The sequence below is a fragment of the Myotis myotis genome, unplaced genomic scaffold, assembly GCF_014108235.1.
Source record: "Myotis myotis isolate mMyoMyo1 unplaced genomic scaffold, mMyoMyo1.p scaffold_m19_p_4, whole genome shotgun sequence".
Taxonomy (NCBI): Eukaryota; Metazoa; Chordata; class Mammalia; order Chiroptera; family Vespertilionidae; genus Myotis; species Myotis myotis.
This window is the reverse complement of record NW_023416346.1, coordinates 67,016,934-67,036,448: the sequence shown is the minus strand read 5'-3', so window position 1 is coordinate 67,036,448 and position 19,515 is coordinate 67,016,934. Positions and strand designations below refer to the sequence as shown.

The window sequence follows — 19,515 nt, the reverse complement described above, 5'->3', positions numbered from 1 at the left end:
TGTTCTTAATTACTCCCTGGCCCCTTCTCGTAAGAGGAGTTTACATACCTGCTCATATCCATGTGATTTGCAATACCTTTCTGTGGAAAAAGTATACATCCTTGCTCTGATGATATTAGGTTTGGTCACATGATATGCTTTGTCTAAACAAATATGAACACAACTGACAGTACCCCAGTTCTAAGGAAAATCTCTAAGAGCCATCCCGTGGTTTCATAAGCTCTCTTGCCTTCCCCCCTGCCAGAGAGTAGGCCCAGATTGTGGACTGCTCCTCAGCCTGGATCCAGGAAGGAATAAATCACATGGAACATACCAGAGCTGCTGCCAATCTGCAGCTAACATATAATGTAAGTGATAAATAAACATTTTTCACTGTAGACTACTGAGATTCTTGGGTCATTTGTTACAAAGCAAAGCTAACTAATACAGCACTTTTCATTCTTAAATCTGATCAGTTATGAAAATTTCGGGGTGTACTGTTTAATAATGTGGGTATTTTCAATAGATGGAGTTACACATATGTTGATATATATGTGATTTGATATGTATGCTATTTTGTTGTATTGATAGCAAGCTTCAAACTTCATATGTCAAATTTGCTGAAGGTGTTAACATCATAGATCTTTTTGTGCTTAAAAATGTTGAATTTCGTGCCAAAAAAAAGCATTTGCAGGAAGTTTTAATTCATTATTTTGAAGAAAAGTGCTGCTGAAAGTTATCATATACTTCGGGAAGTTTATGGTGAACATGCTGTATCTCAAAGTACTTGTCAATGCTGGTTTAAATGCTTTAAAAGTGATGATTTCGGTGTGAAAGACAAAGAATGTCCAGTCAACCGAAAAAGTTTGAAGACCAACAATTACAAGCATTATTGGATGAGGATGCATGTCAAACTCAAAAACGACTTGCAGAAAGATTAAACGTTGCTCAGCAAACAATTTCTTATCGTTTACAAGCAATGGGGAAGATTTTACAGGAAGGAAAATGGGTGCCACATCAACTGAATGAAAGACAAATGGAAAACTGAGAAGTCATCAGTAAAATGTTGCTTCAATGGCACAAAAGAAAGTCTTTTTTGCATCAAATTGTGACTGGCGATGAAAAGTGGATTTATTTTGAGAATCCCAGAGGCACAAAATCATGGGTTGATCCAGGTCAACCATCAACATCGACTGCAAGGCCAAATTGCTTCAGAAAGAAGACAATGCTCTGAGTTTGGTGAAATCAGGAAGGTGTGGTGTATTATGAGCTTCTAAAACCAGGTGAAACCATTAATACTGATCACTCCCAACAACAAATAATCAATTTGAACCACGCTTTGATCATAAAACAACCAGAATGTGCCAGAAGACACGGCAAAGTAAGTTTGCTTCATGATGACGCACCATCACACACTTCAAAACCAGTTAAAGACACGTTAAAAGCTCTTGCCTGGGAAATATTAACCCACCCGCTGTATTCACCAGACCTTGCTCCTTCAGATTACCACTTGTTTGGATCAATGGCACATGCACTTTCTGAGCAGCACTTCAAAACGTATGAAGAAGTGGAAAATTGGGTCTCTGAATGGTTTGCCTCAAAACAAGAAAAGTTCTATTGGGACAATATCCACAAATTACCCGAAAGGGGGGGGGGTGATGTGTAGCTAGTGATGGACATTACTTTGAATAAAGCACTTTTGATGTTTCTCTTGAAATTATCGTGTTTTAGTTGATTACATAATCCGCAGTATTTACTGGTACACCTGGTAGACCTACACAGAAGGACATTCTTCTCCCCATTTCTATCTCTAGTTGGATAAGGTCACTTTCCCTATGTTAAATGAGCACTGGCTCAATCCAACTTTTGTTCTTTCCCAAGAACTTAATATATGGTAAATTCTTTATCCCCATGAGACAACATAAAACAACACTCATTTGTTTTCTAGTTCAAAGATTTGTACATTTTGAAGTGAAATAATCTTTATACTGAAGAGAAAAACATATTGAATTATGAGTGGGAAAGTTCCATAATGCATCTATATTTATGAAGTAAATTGTCACGAAGCAAAATTCATGCTGATTTGTAAGCAATGAGCCATTTCAAGGGGGTGGTGTAATTTGCAACAAGAAAGCAAATATCAAGGGAGTAAAACTAAAAATATATCTTATATGTGTATAATAAAATTTTGCTCTTTTCACAGCATTCCTTATGAAGTAAAATATATTTTAGACCCAGAATTAAATATTATTATATTATAACTTTTTTCTAGATTGGTCCTTATTATAGAATATCACAGAACAATATTCATTGTAAGAACTGGAAGAAAACTTAAAGATTATTTAGTTCAATCCTCTCATTTCATGATAAAAGAAATTGATGGTGGAGATTTAAGTTTCCTAACTTAGAGTTGCACAGTAGTCCAGGACAAAACTGGAATTCTAGCTTGGAGGCCTGCTGACTTCAAGTCTGTGCTTCATCTCATTGCACTGCCTCATACTTGCAAGCATATAAAAATAAGAGTATAATATGTCAATATTGTATTAAACATTTTAAATACATCCTCCCATTCAATTCTCAAAATAGCCCATTTTACCAATGACTGAACAGATTAATCAGGTTAAGGTTAACTAACAAGCCCAGGAACTCATAGTAAATGGCTGAGTCAGGATTTGAATTTGGGTACTTTGATCTAGAATCAGTTTTCTAAGCCTTTATATTTTTCCATTGCTTGCACTATAGGCAAAAGAAAAGACAATAATATTGAGATGAGGAGATGAGAGAAAGACTGGATACAGAATCAGCTATCAGAAAAACTTATTTAAAAAATATTAGCACTTTTCTAAAAGTATCTGTAATCTTAAATTCACCCGTAAAATATCATGCAGAATTTAGTTAGCATCTAAGGGGGTCTAGAACCCAGTTTAAAGGCCCCCCCCCCAAAAAAAAAGGCTCTTGCTTACTTTACACCCACTGGGCCATAAGCAGACAATGACAAATAACATGGAAATATGAAGGACAAATTCCCCAATAGCCCGCCAGCCCCTAGCCCAGGAGGAGCTGCACTACAGGCACATTCGGAGTGCCACCATGATATAAGTGCTTTTACTACACAAAGCATTTAGTAGGCATTTGTAAGAGCTGAATTACCAGATCACAGTAATTCTGTGAAAACTTTGTGAATTCTTTCAGAACACTTTCTGTCTCTTAGGCTGCATAAGAAGTTGGAGCCCACCTTAAAGGGAGATGCTAAAGGCTTACTCTCAATCTACATTTTAACAGTTTTCGACTTCCTTGGCTTTATTGCCCAAAGGATGCTGCCTAAACACATCCAGCATGCTTTGTCGTGAAACTTTAATGGATATTTACTCATGAAGTGACTCTGTAACTCTTGCAGTTGGAAATGTTTTATTTGACTTGGCCTAGGTATCATTAACATGATTGTGCAAATAAGTGAAGAAGAAAATGTAGGCTGATGGTAAAAACCGTCAAGTATGCCTTCTTCCCATGATCCGATAGGGGTATATCAGAAACTGTCAAGCTGAATGGCACCATTTCATCACTTGCTTGCTCTATTCTCTGGAAAGCAACATTCAAGTTCCATGACAATTGCTGACCTTTGTGTCTGAGCAATAAACACACAGTTTAGCATGGCAGGCACTATATTATACATTGTATGACGTTGTTGGGTGGTTTGGACTATGAGCTTTAGAATCTGAGGTACCTGGGTTTAACTTCTTGCCCTTTCCCTGATTAATTTTCTGACCCTGGGGCAAATCAATTTATTTGTCTGAGCCTTTGTTTCCCCTTCTGTACAATGCGGAAAGAAATAATACCTACATCTCCAGAAATTGTTCATTAATTCAACAATTATTTGAGACTATCTTTTACCACATGGACAGATGATAATAAACAAAAAACATAAATAGGAAAATTATATAATTTTAAAAGAATAAAATGATATGAGAAATAAACTATAGAACAAGGGAAGGGGATGGATAGTGTTCGGGTGGTAGTTGGGAGGACAGAATTTTTTTATTTATTATTTTGAATATGTTTTTTGTTGATTTCAAAGAGGAAGGGAGAGAGAGAGAGAGAGAGAGAGAGAGAGAGAGAGAGAGAGAGAGAGAGAGAGAGAAACAACAGTTATAGAGAATCATTGATTTGCTGGCTCCTGTATTTCCCCTACTGGGGATAGACCCTGCAACCTGGGCATAGGCGCTGACCTGAAATTGAACCATGAACTCCTAGTTCATAGGTCGATGCTCAACCACCGAGCCATGCTGGCTGGACCAGAATTTTTCTTTCAAATAGGATGGTTAGGGTAGGCCTCTGATGAATAAAGACTTGGACAATAACCTTTACTCAGAATGAAAATGGGAACCATTGTGGGGTACTTAGAAGAGTGACATGATTAAGCTTAAATGTAAAGGAATACTTCTGATGGTGATGTGGGATATAGATTGTAAAGGGGCAAGAGGAGAAACAAAGACATTAGTGAGGAAGCTATTATAGTAATCTAGGTGAGAGAAAATGGTGGCCCAGAATATCAGAACAGGGTGGCAGTAGTGGATATAGTAAGAAGTGGCCAGATTACAGAAAATTTTATAGGTGATTTTTTAGATAAAATATGCTATGTGAGAGGAAAAAACATGTTAAGGAGGACTCTGAGTGTTTCAATCTAACCAACTGGAAGGATGGAATTACTATCCAACCAGATGAAGAAGGCTGTGGATGGAGCAGGAATGTGTGTGAGGGAAATGACCAACAGTTCAGTTTTGTAGAAGTTGAGTTTGAGATGTCTATTAGACATCTAAATGGAGAAGTTGAGTAGGCAGTTAGCTATATGAGTCTGGAGCTCTGGAAAGACCGGGCTCAAGTTTTAAATTTGGGATGTTGTGAAGATTGAGACAATGTATATACAGCACTAAGAACAGTAATGACGCATAATGAGAGCTCAATGTATATTAGATTAAAAGGCTCTAGTCGTAAATCAACAATTACAATTTTCACTACTTGTCTAGCACACTGCCTGGCACTTAGTAGGCTTCATATAAGTTTATAAAGTGGCCAAAGAAGAGCACTTCAAGCTACTGTGTATGTGATTGCTTTTTGAGTGTAACACAGGAAGTAGCCATATATAATTTTTTCACTTTAAAATGAATTATATAAGTTTACTTTAAAAAATAAATGAAGGGAAAGAGAGAAATAGAAATATCAATGATGAGAAAGAATCATTAATCGGCTGCCTCCTGCATGCCCCACACAGGGGATTGGGCCTGCAACTGGGGCATGTGCCCCAAAAAAGATTTTTAATTTCACAAATGTTTGTTAAGAAATAAATTACACAATGGAATCCTATGCAGTTGTAAAAAAGAAGGACCTCTTACCTTTTGAAACAGATGGAGGGACCTGGAGAGCATTATGCTAAGTGAAATAAGCCAGTCAGAGAAAGACAGGTATCACATGCTCTCAGTCAGATGTGGACTCTAATGAACAAGATAAACTGATGAACAAAGTAAACCCAAAGACATTGAAGCATGCAACAGACTGATGTATTTCAGACAGAAGAGGGGAAGGCAGGAAGAGATTAACCAAGGAACTTATATGCATATATGTATAACCCACAGACACAGACAATACTGTGGTGAAGGCCTAGGGAGGGGGAAGGAGCAGGATGGAGGGGGCCTAGAGGGGGAAAGGGGACATCTGTAATACTTTCAACAATAAAGATAAATGGTTTTTTTTAAAAAAGAAAAATAAATAGGGATATCCCAAGCAGAAACAAATTCCTCCTCTAGATTTATTATTGTTTGTTTCTTACCCAGAAGATGCAAACCAGATTTCATTGATTTTGTTCTTATTTTTATAAAAATACAATACATTAATTCATAGGTTCAAAAACCAAAGCCATGTTAAAAAGTGTGTTTATTGAGAACTCTTGCTTCCTGTCCCTATGCATTTTCCTTTTCTATAGGTCAAGAGTTGACAAACTTTTCTGTAAAGGGCCAAGTAATAAATATTTTAGGCTTGTAGTCCATGTGATCTCTGTTGCTATTAATCAGCTTTGAAATTGAGGTACAAAAGCAGCCATAGTAACACAGGAACAAATGGTATGGTTGTATTCCAATAAAACTTTACTTATAAAAATAGACAGCAAGCCTGCTGGCCATAATTTCCATGCCTAATGTAGGTAATCATTTATTTATTTTTAATATATTCTTATTGATTTCAGAGAGGAAAGGAGAAGAGAGAGACAGAAACATCAATAATGAGAGATAACCGTTGATTGGCTATCTCCTGCATGTCCCTCACTAGGGATCAAGCCCACAACCCAAGCATGTGCCCTGACTGGTCATCAAACTGTGACCTCCTGGTTCATAGGTTGATGCTCAACCACTGAGCCACACTGACCAGGCTATTTTGTTTCTTTATGGAAATACAGGGAAATATGAATATATATTCTCATGCCCCATTTTTTTTATATGAAAGTTAGCCTAAGACATACCATTGTTCTATACCTTGAAGCAGTATTTAAAAATATTTTGAATTTATTGGGGTGACATAAGTTAAATAAAATCATATAGGTTTCAGGTATATGATTCTATAATATATCATCTGTATATTGTACTGTGTTCACCACCCAAAGTCTTATTCTGTCATCATTTATCCCCCCTTAACCCTCTTCTACCTCCCCCACCTCCTTTCCCTCTGGTAATCACAATTCTGTTGTCTGAGTTTAAGAGGTAATTTTAAGCAGTATTTTTATTATATATATTTGGCTATCTTTCTACATTAATATATAAAGAACATTCTCATTTTCTGTTTTTATTATAATCCATTGTATAGATGTAACAAATTTCTTAATCAGTTCCCACTTGATAGACTTATATTTTTCTAATCCTTTGCAATTACAAACAATACCTGGTTTTAAAAAACACTTGTAAGTACATAATTTCATATGTGTGGAAAAAGTATATCTGAAGGATAGATTTCTAGACTTAGGATTTGCTGGATCAAGGGGGCATTTCTCATATTGGAAGCTATTGTTTGATTCACCATTCTGGAGTTTTACCATTTTCACTTTCATTACAATATATGAAAGTGCATGTTTCAAACTTATGAAATGCTTCATGAGTTGGTGTGTTATCCTTGTGAAGAGGCTATGCTAATCTTCTCTGAATCATTCCAATTGTAGTATATATGCTGCTGAAGTGAGCACCATGAGGTCACCTTTAATTTACTAATAGATGAATGCCTCAGGGTGGCATCAGCCAAAGGCAGGACAAACCAGGAAACTCTTCTTCCTGTTGAGCCTGGAGTAACAGAGAGAAAAGGTTTTACTAGACAGCAGCAGACTTTTTCAGAGTGGTGATTGGAGGTGAACAAATCATCTCCAATACATGAATCTGTGCACTAGCTAATGGGGACATAAATGGCCAGAGTGGTAGAAAGATTTAATGAAAACCCTGACATTTGAGCAACTGTAGACAAACATAGAGTTCTTTGCTGATTATAACCAACATGGACTGCAGGAGGATTCAGCAAAGGACAAGGAATTATGCAGAGTTGGTTGCCAGATGAGCAGATTTCAATGGTATTAAGTAAAATAATCCTAAATAATAAAAGGCCAGTGACCATAACAGCATAATGACCAGAACGACTGATTGATCAGTTGCTATGAGGTGCGTTGACCACCTCTCGTCCCTCCCCCCAACTTCAGGCTTCAATTGCTGGATGTCCACAGGGGAACTGAGGTGGGTGGTGGCAGGGCGGGACTGGGGACTGATGGGCAGGTGGAAGATGGCCCTGATCGCAGGCTAGGCCTAGGGACCCTACCTGCACACAATTTCGTGCACTGGGCCTGCCTCTAGTTTAAAAATAATCAAAGGAAACAACATTTATTAAGCAGAATTATATGGGCCAGGCATTTTGGCAAGAATTGTTATTATAGCCGCTTTATGAATTTTTAAGCCAAGGCAACTTGTCCAATGTCAAAAGCCTATAAGTGCAGAGCTGGAATCTAATCCTTAGCTTGAGATCTTTTCTATTGGGCTATATTGGGAGGGATAATTTCAGAACTAGTTGAGAAAAGAAAAGTAGTCTCTTGACATGTTCTAGACTCAGGCAACTATATTTTTTCTTGTCTTTATGGAAAAGTTGATCAAATATTAGAAAGGAGTTTCTAAAATGATAATTATACTTAACATTCTGGTGCCCAAAGTGGCCAGAGTAGGCATTTAACACCCCTTGAATGATGGGCCTGGTCAGCTGCGGGTACCTTTGGCTATGCCTGCCCTTCGGATTTGGGAATAAATATTTGGGAGTCTCCAAGGAAAAACTTCTGAGAGTTCAGAGGGTTTTTGCACTGGCATGGCTTAAAGACTCACATCTTAGATTTTTATGCAGAAAATGTCAAGTTTTGTCCTTTGATTTGTTATGTTGGTTCATCCTTGTTTAGCTGCTGAGCAATAGTTTTTGAGCATCTACTTCTCCTTACCCGAGGATGACCCAAGCCTGAAATTCTGCCCACTGCCATTCAGCAGCTGCTTCAGCAGCTGATCAGGAAAGATTACTTGTAGCTGTGGTAAGTCCAAATGAAGTTTTTTCAACTGTACTTATATCTATTCTATATTTTCAAGATCAACTGAGGGTGAATGCATTTTTTAATTTTACAAGGTCAGTTTATAAACCCTGATATATAATCTACTAAAAATAATGCTAAATGTTTCTCATCTGCACAGAGAAAATAATGGTCCCTGAATGTAATTTGGAGGTGAAGGAACTCTCCTCTGCCCTATCATTCACTCTGTATTTCATTTGGCTCTGTAATCACTGGGATTGAAGGGCAAGTGGAAATGTTGCCCAAATGCTGACTCACTGGGCCCCTTCATAGAGACTCTAGAGTGAGATATTTCCTCTTCCTTTTCCCACCCAAGTTGTAAAGGGTTGTCTATTTTGCAATTCTGGTTTTCAGGCTCTATCTCATAATTAGGGAATTAAACTAAAAGAACAAGAAATTGTTTTTTAAAAAGCTATAAAACTACTTTTAATTGAACATTTATTATGTGTTTGTATTAAATACATTTTATATGTATTATCTCAATTATCTTGAAAATTGAGAGGTATTAATTGAATATATGAGGAAGATTCAATTATTACCCCTACTTAGCAGGCGAGGACACTGACTCAATGTATTTTCTGTTTCATTTTATTTTGCTTATTAGTCCAGCCAGAAGAATTTAGAAAGGTAGGAGGAAAATTATTTTTACTCTCCTACACTTTCAAAAATGGAAGACACTGACTAAAATTTACTCAAGTATATGAACTTGGCAGACACCAACATTTGAAGCAATAATGGCTAAGCTATACAGCAGTCTCTATAAAAATTACAGTTTGTACAATAAATTTGATGAATGCCCCTTTATTTTCTAGATTGATGCAGAGGTCATGGCAAATACCTTTTAAATTCAAACAGTTAAGGTTTATTAGTTTTCCCCTTGAAAATGACTGAAAGAAATAGATCTTTCTTGAATAATATTTAGCTGAACACACTTTCCTTCCATGTTCTTTCCCTGTAAGATGGTCATATAGATAAGTAATATGATAAAAATAAAGGATAAAATTCTAGCGTGTTATTCTAACTGTCAGACTTTCGAAGAAAATACAAAGATGTATTAGGGTGGTAACTGGAGTCCATTACTGATGTCAGTTCTTGTCTCCTTTACAGCATCTTCAGTGTGGGTAACAGAGTAACAGAACGTTTGTCTTGGTGTGTCAAAAAATAGTTCATAATATAGACATGGAGGAATTTTTATAGTAAATTGAACATGTGAAATTGTCATTTCAGTTGGCCAAAAGTGGTTGGATATCAGCAATTATATATATTTCAATATATTATCAGGGGATGCTCTACATTCTACAAGTAATCAGAGATCAATATAGAGGGAGAAACAAAGTGAAGAGTCTGAGCAAATGGTCAGTGTCATAATCCAGAGAGAAAGGTATTAGAGCAGAGCTCACACGGCCTGAATATTCGGGCGGAGTGGTGGTGATATTTTGTTGATTACAGGACAGAGACTCTGAATCCTCTGGCCTTTTGGAAAAACACTTGATTGGTATGTGTGCTCTTCTCTCTAGACTCTAAGAAAGAGCAAAAAAAATTTCAATTGATTATAACACATATTAAACATTAACCTTGAATATGAATATGCCATGTGGTTAAATCCTTGACATGTCTACTTGGGGGGGTGGGGGGAGGTAAGTCCTGCATATAAATAAGTATGGATCAATGTCCTTCTGCTAACCTCTCTCTCAAACTCTTATTTATTTTCACCCAAGTTCTCATTGCACATTACAGAGATATTATTTTTGTTTTCTGTTGAATTTATTTTCTATATAGACAATAGCTGGAAGGATAAATATATAGCCAGTCTTATATACTACTGTAACTCCAACAACTAGTAATATGCCTACTATTCAATAAATATTTGATGAATGGGTAATTGAATTATTTTTAATGACTACATGGAATAGCATTGCAAGGATATGCCATAATTTATGTTAACTAAGCCCAATGGATAGATATTAAGACATTTAAGTTACATGCTACTATAAACATGCTATAATGAACATTCTGGTATATATAGGTATGCATACATATTTGTCAGGTTATTCCCCTATTATAGATTCTTAAAAGGATATTTTTTATGCATTTTAAGGCTTTTGATTAATATTGTCAAAATACCTTCACATGTTTAACACTCTCACCAACCACTTATATATAAGAGGGTCCTTTTGCACATGCAATCATCAACACTAGGTATTATTAATTATTTTTAACTAGAGGCCTGGTGCATGAAATTCATGTACTCGGGAGTGGGGGAGGGGGGGTCCCTCAACCTGGCGCACTCACAGGGTGGGGAGTCCCTCAGCCCAGTGCACAAAATTCATGCACTCAGTTGGGGAAGAGGTCCCTCAGCCAGGCCTGCACCCTCTGGGGGGAGCAGGCCTAAGCCAGCAGTTGGACATCCTTAACACTGTCGTGGAGGCGGGAGAGGCTCCCGCCACCACTGTTGCACTCACCAGCTGTGAGCAGCGCCCCCCTTTGGGATCGGGCTGAAAGCAGCTCTCCAACAACCCCTAAGGAGTCCTTGATTGTGAGAAAACGCAGGTCAGGCTGAGGGACCCCACCAGTGCAAGATCGGGGCCGGGGAAACAAGCAAGAGGTTGGCCAGCTGGGGAGGGATGGCAGGAGGGCTCCAGGGCCTGTCCAGCCTGTCTTGCTCAGCCGGCCCATCTGGTTCATCCAGCCAAACCCCAGCAGCAAGCGAACCTACCGGTCAGAGCGTCTGCCCCCTGGAGTCAGTACATGTCATAGCAACTGGTCAACTGGTCAACTGTCTGCCCCCTGGTGGTCAGTGCATGTCATAGCAAGCAGTTGAGTGGCCTTAGCATATCATTAGCATATTACACTTTGATTGGTTGAACAGCCGGCTGGTCAACTGGACACTTAACATATTAGGCTTTTATTACATAGGATTTTTATTAATCTGCTTCAAGAAAAATAGAATTTTGTTTTATTTTGTACTAGAGGCCCGATGCACAAAGATTCATGCAAGAATAGGCTTTCCTTCCCCTGGCTGCCGGCACCATCTTCCCTCTGGCACCCAGGACTCAGGCTGCTTCACCCCGGCTGCCACCGCCACCCCCTGGGACCCAGGCTGCTTTGCCCCTGCCACTGCCAGGCACCCGGGACCCAGGCTGCTTTGCTCCAGCTGCCACTAGGCATAAGGTACTGGGGCTGCTTCGCTTCGGCCACTGCTGCCACCCACCGGGGGCATGCTCCGAGCCACGAGGTGGCTGCTAGGAGCATGCTCCCACACCTGGTGTGTGTCCACTGGGGCTGGGGGCAGCACGCAGTCCCCTCCCGCCCATCTGGGTGCGCAGCTCCTCCTGAGCGGTTGTAATGCAGCCTCCTCCTGAGCCTGTCGTGATACCTGGCTAATTTGCATATAACCTGTTTATATATAGACTAGAGGCCCGGTGCACAAAAACTTGTGCACTCGGGGGGGAGGGGGGCCCCTCAGCCCGGCCTGTGCCCTCTCGCAGTCTGGGACCCCTCGGGAGATAACGACCTGCTGGCTTAGGCCTGCTCCCGGGTGGCAGAGGGAAGGCTCAATCCCTAGGTGCAGCCCCTGGTCGGGCTCAGAGCAGGGCCGATTGGAGAGTTGGGGCGCTGCCCCCTGTCATGCACAGAGCAGGGCGGATTGGGAGGTTGCAATGCCACCCCTAGTCACGCTCAGGGTAGGGCCGATTGGGGGGTTGGGGCACTGCCCCCTGTCACACTCAAGGCAGGGTCAATAGGTAGGTTGCGGCGCCACCCCCTGTCACGCACAGAGCAGGGCCCATCAGGGGGTTGGGGTGCCACCACTCTCACACTCAGGGCTGGGTCGATGGGGAGGTTATGGCTCTACCCCGTCACACACAGAGCAGGGGGTTGGGGCGCCGCACCCTGTCACACACAGAGCCGCAGGGTGATCAGGGGGTTTGGGCGCTGCCCCCTGTCACGCTGATCCCAGTGCCAGGAGGCCTCGCAGCTCCGCTGATCCTGGTGCTGGGAGGCATATTACCCTTTTACTATAGAGGGCAGAGGCCTGGTGCATGGGTGGGTTGCCAGCTGGTTTTCCCTGAAGGGCATCCTGGATCAGGGTGGGGGTCCGCACCGGGGTGCCTGGCCAGCCTGGGTGAGGGGATGATGGCTGTTTGCAGCTGGTCACACACCCTTCAGGGCTGTTTTCAGGCTGGGGGTGACTGAAGCTCCCAACTGCTCCTTTTTTTCTTTTTTTCTTTTTTATTCTGGGCCAGCTTTAGCTTGAGGCTTGGCTCCAGCTCTTAGGCCTCCGCTGCTGAAAATAGGTTTCTGGCCGTTGCTTACAATGTTATGATCCTGCTGGCTGAAGCCCGGCAGGTTTCTGGGGTTTTGTTTAGCTTCTATGTTTGTTAGATAGTTGCTTGCAGCTCAGAGGCCTGCAGCGGCAGGCAGGGAACGTTGGAGTCCTCCGTTACTGAAGCAAGCAAGCCTCATGTTAGTTTCAAGCTGCCTGGCTGCCGGCCGCCATCTTGGCTGACAGTTAATTTGCATATTGCCCTGATTAGCCAATGGGAAGGGTAGCAGTCGTACGCCAATTACCATGTTTCTCTTTTATTAGATAGGATAACTGTGTCACTATTAGAGGCAAACATTTTACTCCTATGTTTTTACCATTTTTCCTTCTTTGAAGTTCTTTTTCCATTTCTCTATTATGGAGTTTAAATATTTCCTATTAATTTTTTTAAAATATATTTTATTGACTTTTTACAGAGAGGAAGGGAGAGGAATAGAGAGTTAGAAACATTGATGAGAGAGAAACATCGATCAGCTGTCTCCTGCACACCTCCTACTGGGGATGTGCCTGCAACCAAGGTACATGCCCTTGACTGGAATCGAACCTGGGACCCTTCAGTCCCCAGGCCAACGCTCTATCCACTGAGCCAAACCGGTTAGGGCCCTATTAATTTTTGAGGGCTTTCACAAACTTAAGTCATTAACCATTTCTTATCTGTGTTGCAAATATTTTATCAATTTCTACATGTTTTAAAATTGTTTGCGTGTGATGTTTTAAGTTGTAGATATAGTTAATGTCTTCCATCTCAAACAATTTGCTTCTCAACCTGACCACCCTTTAAGGCTGATACCTGTATTATTAGTCACTTGTCTCTCAGTCAACAAAAGAGAGAATGCATGAGAATAAGTCAGTTTACTGCTAAACCTCACATTGTTAACAAGTCAGGAAATTGTGCTGTGAATATTTTCGTGGGATTTTTGCTTTTGTTGCTGCTTATTATTATTATTTAATTTTTAATTTCTTTTTGTTAAATTTTTATTTATATTTCATGTCCTTTTTGTTTTTAAAGTGTTTATTTATGGGTTAAACTGTACATTAGATATGTCCTGTATGTAAGAAAGGTTGAAATGGGGAGTTATTGACCGGCAGGTGTGGCTCAGTGGTATAGCACTGATCTATGAACCAGGAGATCATGGTTCAATTCTGGTCAGGGCACATCCCCAGATTGTGGGCTTGATCCTCAGTGTGGGGTGTGCAGGAGGCAGCCAATCAATAATTCTCTCGCACCATTGATGTTTCTATCTCTCTCTCCTTCTTCCTTCCTCTCTAAAATCAATAAAAATCTAAAACAAAACAAAACAGAAAAACAACAACAAGAAACAAAAGCAAACAGACAAACAAAAATAATAGGGAGTCATTTAGGGATCTGGAACAGCTTAATTTGATTTACATTATTTCTCATGGGAAACAATGATTTGGTTTCTGAACAGCCTTCTGGAATGAATGAAGTTCAAGAACTGAGGTCCCACTGCCTTAAGTTGTTTTTACTGCAATCATATTTATTCAACTTTTCATTTATGTCTTCTAGCTCTTGTATAATTTTTATTTATTTATTTATTTATTTATTTATTTATTTATTTATTTATTTTAAATATATTTTTATTGAGTTTTTTACAGAGAGGAAGGGAGAGGGATAGAGAGTTAGAAACACTGATGAGAGAGAAACATTGATCAGCTGCCTCCTGCACACCTCCTACTGGGGATGTTCCCACAACCAAGGAACATGCCCTCTGATCAGAATCAAACTTGGGACCCTTCAGTCCACAGGCCAACACTCTATCCACTGAGCCAAACCGATTAGGGTTCTTATATCATTTTTAGAATATCCATCTTTACTCCAAGATTATACATGTATTCATTTATCTAAAATTTACATTTAAAATGTTTATTTATTAAAAATTTATTCTAGTGTAAAGTATTGATCTAATTACCTTTGTCCATGGTCAGCCAGTTGTTCCAGAATGGTTTCCCCCTGTCATTTATATTGCCACATTTATCATATGGGTGCATACAAAGTTAAATAGGGCTTTAGAGTCTGAGCTGAATTTAAATCACAGCTCCATCAATTACCTGCTGTAATACTCTGAATGAATTACCTAAACACTCCAGCCTTCAATTCTAGGCTGACCAACCATCCCAATTTGGTGGGGATTAAGGGGTATCCAGGGATTTTAGATTTTAAGTGCTAAAATGGGAACAGTAATGAAGAAGCCAGGATAGTTGCTCGTGCTACATTTTTTATTTGTAAAAACTGAAAAAAATGGTATTATCTGCCTGAAAGAATTAGAAGATTAAAAGAAACAATTAATGTAATGGAGTTAGTAGAATATATACTGTTGATAGAAATTAGTTAAAATATCAAATGTTATTAATGAATTATTATAGATTCTCAATCTCTTCCTACATTTGCATCCCATTGTATCAATAATTATAGTTTTTTTAATAGAGTGTAACATCTATCTGGTGGGGAAAGTTCCTCTGCATTAACAGTGTCTTCCAAAATTTTCTTGGTAGGCAAATTTAATATTCATTCCTAGAGACAAAATTTAGAGACATTTAGTTCAGTTCTAAAATTGTGTTGAGATACTAATTGGGATTGCATTAAATTTATAAAATAATTTGAATAACATGTTATGTCTTCATTAATGTATGACTTTAAAAATTTTACTCAGTAGAGCATGTAGATTTATTCATAAAGTTTAAATAGCTTCTACATAAATCTTATAAAGTTCATTGCTAGATAGTTCATATTTTCAATTGCAATTATTAATATAATAATTTTAATTTATATTTTTCTAATCAATGGTGGTATAGAGGGAAAGTATTGATTTTTTAAAATTAATTTTGTTTTATAAATTAAATTTTGACATTAAAATATTATAGTTTCAATAAATACAACAATTAAACAGAATATTATTAATGGCAATAATCATAATAAAAACAGCCATGTGCCTATCACACAGCTCTGAGAGTAGAATTTTTTTCAATATATGTTGCACTCCTATTGCCACTGTTCTGCATTGGATCTCACTTCCAGAAACAGGAAATCATTATCCTTAGAATCGAGCCAGTCATTTCTTTACTTTTCTTCTAAATTTGTCATGTATGTATATCTCTAAATAATGTATTATTTGTTCTAAAATTTGTGCAAGTAGACTCAACTGTAGGTATTCTGACTTGATTTTTTATGCCCCACATTTCATTTCTGATGTCAAAATACTGTAATAGGAAAGATGACAGACTTCCAAACTTCTTTCTGATAAATTGGTTATGAGAAACAAGATGATTTATTCTAAGTTCACCTGAAAAAGTATAGATGTGTAAATAATGAGGAAAAATGTGAAAAACCAAAGGTAATGAGGAGGGGTTGCTTTTGCTATTCAAGATGTTGAAATGTACTATAACATTATGATAATTAAATAACATAGTCTTGTTGCTGGAACAATTTAATAGATAAGGAAAACCAGAGAAATAACTGAAAGCTATAAAACTATACATGATGAAAATGGTATTTCAAAACAACTAAGATAGTAGGAATTATGTCATAATTGGTGATTGGATGATTGGATGATTTGGGGAAAATAGATCTCTCTTTCATATCATGTAACAAAACAAATACTGGTTAGATTAATAATTAGATGTAATAAATTAAAGCATATACAATAAATGGAAATAAAGAGGATATTTATCTGATCGCTAGTTAAAGGAGATTGTTTTACATAGAAAAACAAAAGGAAATAAAAAAGAAAAGTGCCAATAGATCTAACATAATGAAAGTGTAAAGCTATAAGTTTGTGGGTATTTTTTAAGTGGTATATATAGTTAATCCTCACCCGAGGATATTTTTCCATTGACTTTTAGAGAGAGTGGAAGGCGGGGGGTTGGGGTGGGGGGCGGGAGAAAGTTGGACAGAAATAATGATGTAAAAGAGACATATGGATTGGTTGCCTCCCGTATGTGCTCCAACTGGGGCCGGGGATCCAGCCTGCAGCTGAGGTATTTGCCCTTGACCATTGAGTTAAACCAGCTAGGGCTTTATATATTTTCCTTAATTTATCTTTATTGTTTAATGTATTACAGATGTCCCCCTTTTTCCCCTGTTGACCACTTCCACCCCCTCCGGCCTCCTCCTCAGGCCTTCACCACACTGTTTGTCCCTGGGCTATGCATATATGCATATAAGTTCTTTGGTTAATCTCCTGCCATCCCTCCACCCCTTCCCTCTGAAACATGTCAGTGTGTTGCATGCTTCAATGTCCCTGGGTCTATTTTTGTTCATCAGTTTATTTTGTTCATTAGATCCCACATATAAGTGAGATCATGTGATACGTGTCTTTCTCTGACTGTCTTATTTCACTTAACATAATACTCTCCAGGTCCTTCCATGCTGTCTCAAAGGGTAAGAGAACCCCATTTTTAATACTTCATAGTATCCCATGATTTAAATGTACCATCATTTTTTAATCCATTCATCTAATGATGAGCACTTAGGCTGCTTTTGGATCTTAGCTATTATAAATTGTGCTGCTATGCACATAGGGTGCATATATTCTTTCTGATTGGTGTTTCTGGCTTCGTAGGATATTCCTAGAAGAGGGATCACTGGGTCAAATGTAAAGGAGAACCCAGTGTATAGGAGAGCATATTTGCCTATGATCCATCTGATAAGCCGTTAATTTCCAAAATATATAAAGTACTCATACAGCTCAACAAAAAAAGACAAACAACCTAATTAAAAAATGGACAAAGGACCTAAATAGACACTTCTCCAAAAAGGGCATATAAATGGGTAAGAGACGTATGAAAAAACACCACTAATTATCAAAAAGATGCAAATTAAAATGACAATGAGGTACTGCCTCACACCTGCCAGAATGGCTACCATCAATAAATCAACAAATAACAAATACAAGTGCTGGCAAGAATGTGCTGAAAAAGGAACCCTAGTATACTGCTGGTGGGAATGTAGACTGGTACAAACACTATGGAAAACAGTGTGGAGTGTGGAGTTTCCTCAAAAAATTAATATATTTTAATAAATAAAAATATTTTTATAAGTCAATCATAACATGGAAACATATATATAGAAGATTTGGTAATAAAATTTTAAAAATCAAAACAGATAAAAATAAGTTAAAGTTACTAATACTGATAGTTAACAAATGACCCAATACCATTTTTATATATAAAAATATTAATAAATTTTAAGTAGAATTGATTAAATGTAGAAAATTGGAATGCCTGTGAAAGTGTAGACTGATTTAATCTTTCTGGAAAGTAATTTAACAGTATGTATCTAAAATTCTCTTTATTACTTTGTCCAATAAATTGTACTTCTATACTCATATAAAAATGAGTTGTGCACAAAGATGTAGATTAATATTTATCTGTGTTGTTTATACTAGCAGAAAATTGGAAAGAACCTACATGTCTAAACAGGGAATGCCTAAAGAGCCTATAATACATTCATATTGTAAAATCCTATGTAGACATTTAAATAAGTGCTTTAAGAAAATATTTAATAACAAGGAAAATTTTTATAATATACAAATAATTTAAAAGAAAATTGTACAAATTTTGTACACTGATTCCAATTTTGTATAATACATATATAGATTTTGCTTATACATACATATAATAAATTTTATGTAATATATATATGTATGCATATATATACACATTCAGTGATATGAAGTGTATATACCATAAAAAGGTCAACATTGATTTCTCTGGGTTGTGTTATTACAGGAGACATTTCTTCAATTTGTCTTTATTTAAAAAATTAATTTATAATCAGAATATAGTATTCAAAATTCCTGAAAGTCCATGTTGTCCTTTTTTTCTTTTCCTTAGAAAAAGTAATCAAAATTTATAATTTATTCTGCACCTCACATTTTATTGCAATTGTTTGTTTTCTTGACTTGTCCCCATACTGGATTTTGAAAATGTTTTATTCATCTCTGTAGACTCAGTGTATATCATAGGAAGCATATGGTAGATGCTTAATAAATGCCTGATGGATGAATCAATAGATTAGTGAATGAATAAATGAATGCATGAATATTAAGAACAATTTTACTGCTGAGCCCAATTTTTATATTAGATTGCAATTAATTTCCATATTATAATATTTTTTTTCTCTTTTAAGACATAAAGCACATCTAATATAGAAAATTATACCTGGTTTTAGTGATAAGTTTACTGACTTTTTAAAATATATTTTTTATTGATTTCAGAGAGGAAGAGAGAAGGAGATAGAGATAGAAACATCAATGATGAGAGAGGATCATTGATTGGCTGCCTCCTGCACACCTCACACTGGGGATCAAGCCTGCAACTGGGGCACATGCCTTGACTGGGAATCAAACTGTGACCTCCTGGATCATAGGTCAACGCTCAACCACTGAGCCATGCTGGCCAGGCTGAATTTATTTTTTATTGTTTCAGAGAATTTTGACCTAACATTTTAGCTCCAATTAATATGTGGTTTCTAAAAATCTTGTTAATTTAAATTAAAAATGGCTGAAAACAATTGCTACAAGAGAATTTGATAGTTCTTTATTTTTCTGTGTTGTCATTATGTTTCCTC

General features: G+C 37.7%; 1 non-coding gene across 1 annotated transcript; it reads right to left on the bottom strand.

Moving 5' to 3' along the window:
* Nucleotides 1-7,094: 7,094 nt before the first annotated feature.
* LOC118654824 lies at nt 7,095-7,201 on the bottom strand. Its single transcript, XR_004967089.1, has one exon. It is a non-coding gene; the product is annotated as a U6 spliceosomal RNA (small nuclear RNA).
* Between the last annotated feature and the right edge of the window lie 12,314 nt (nt 7,202-19,515).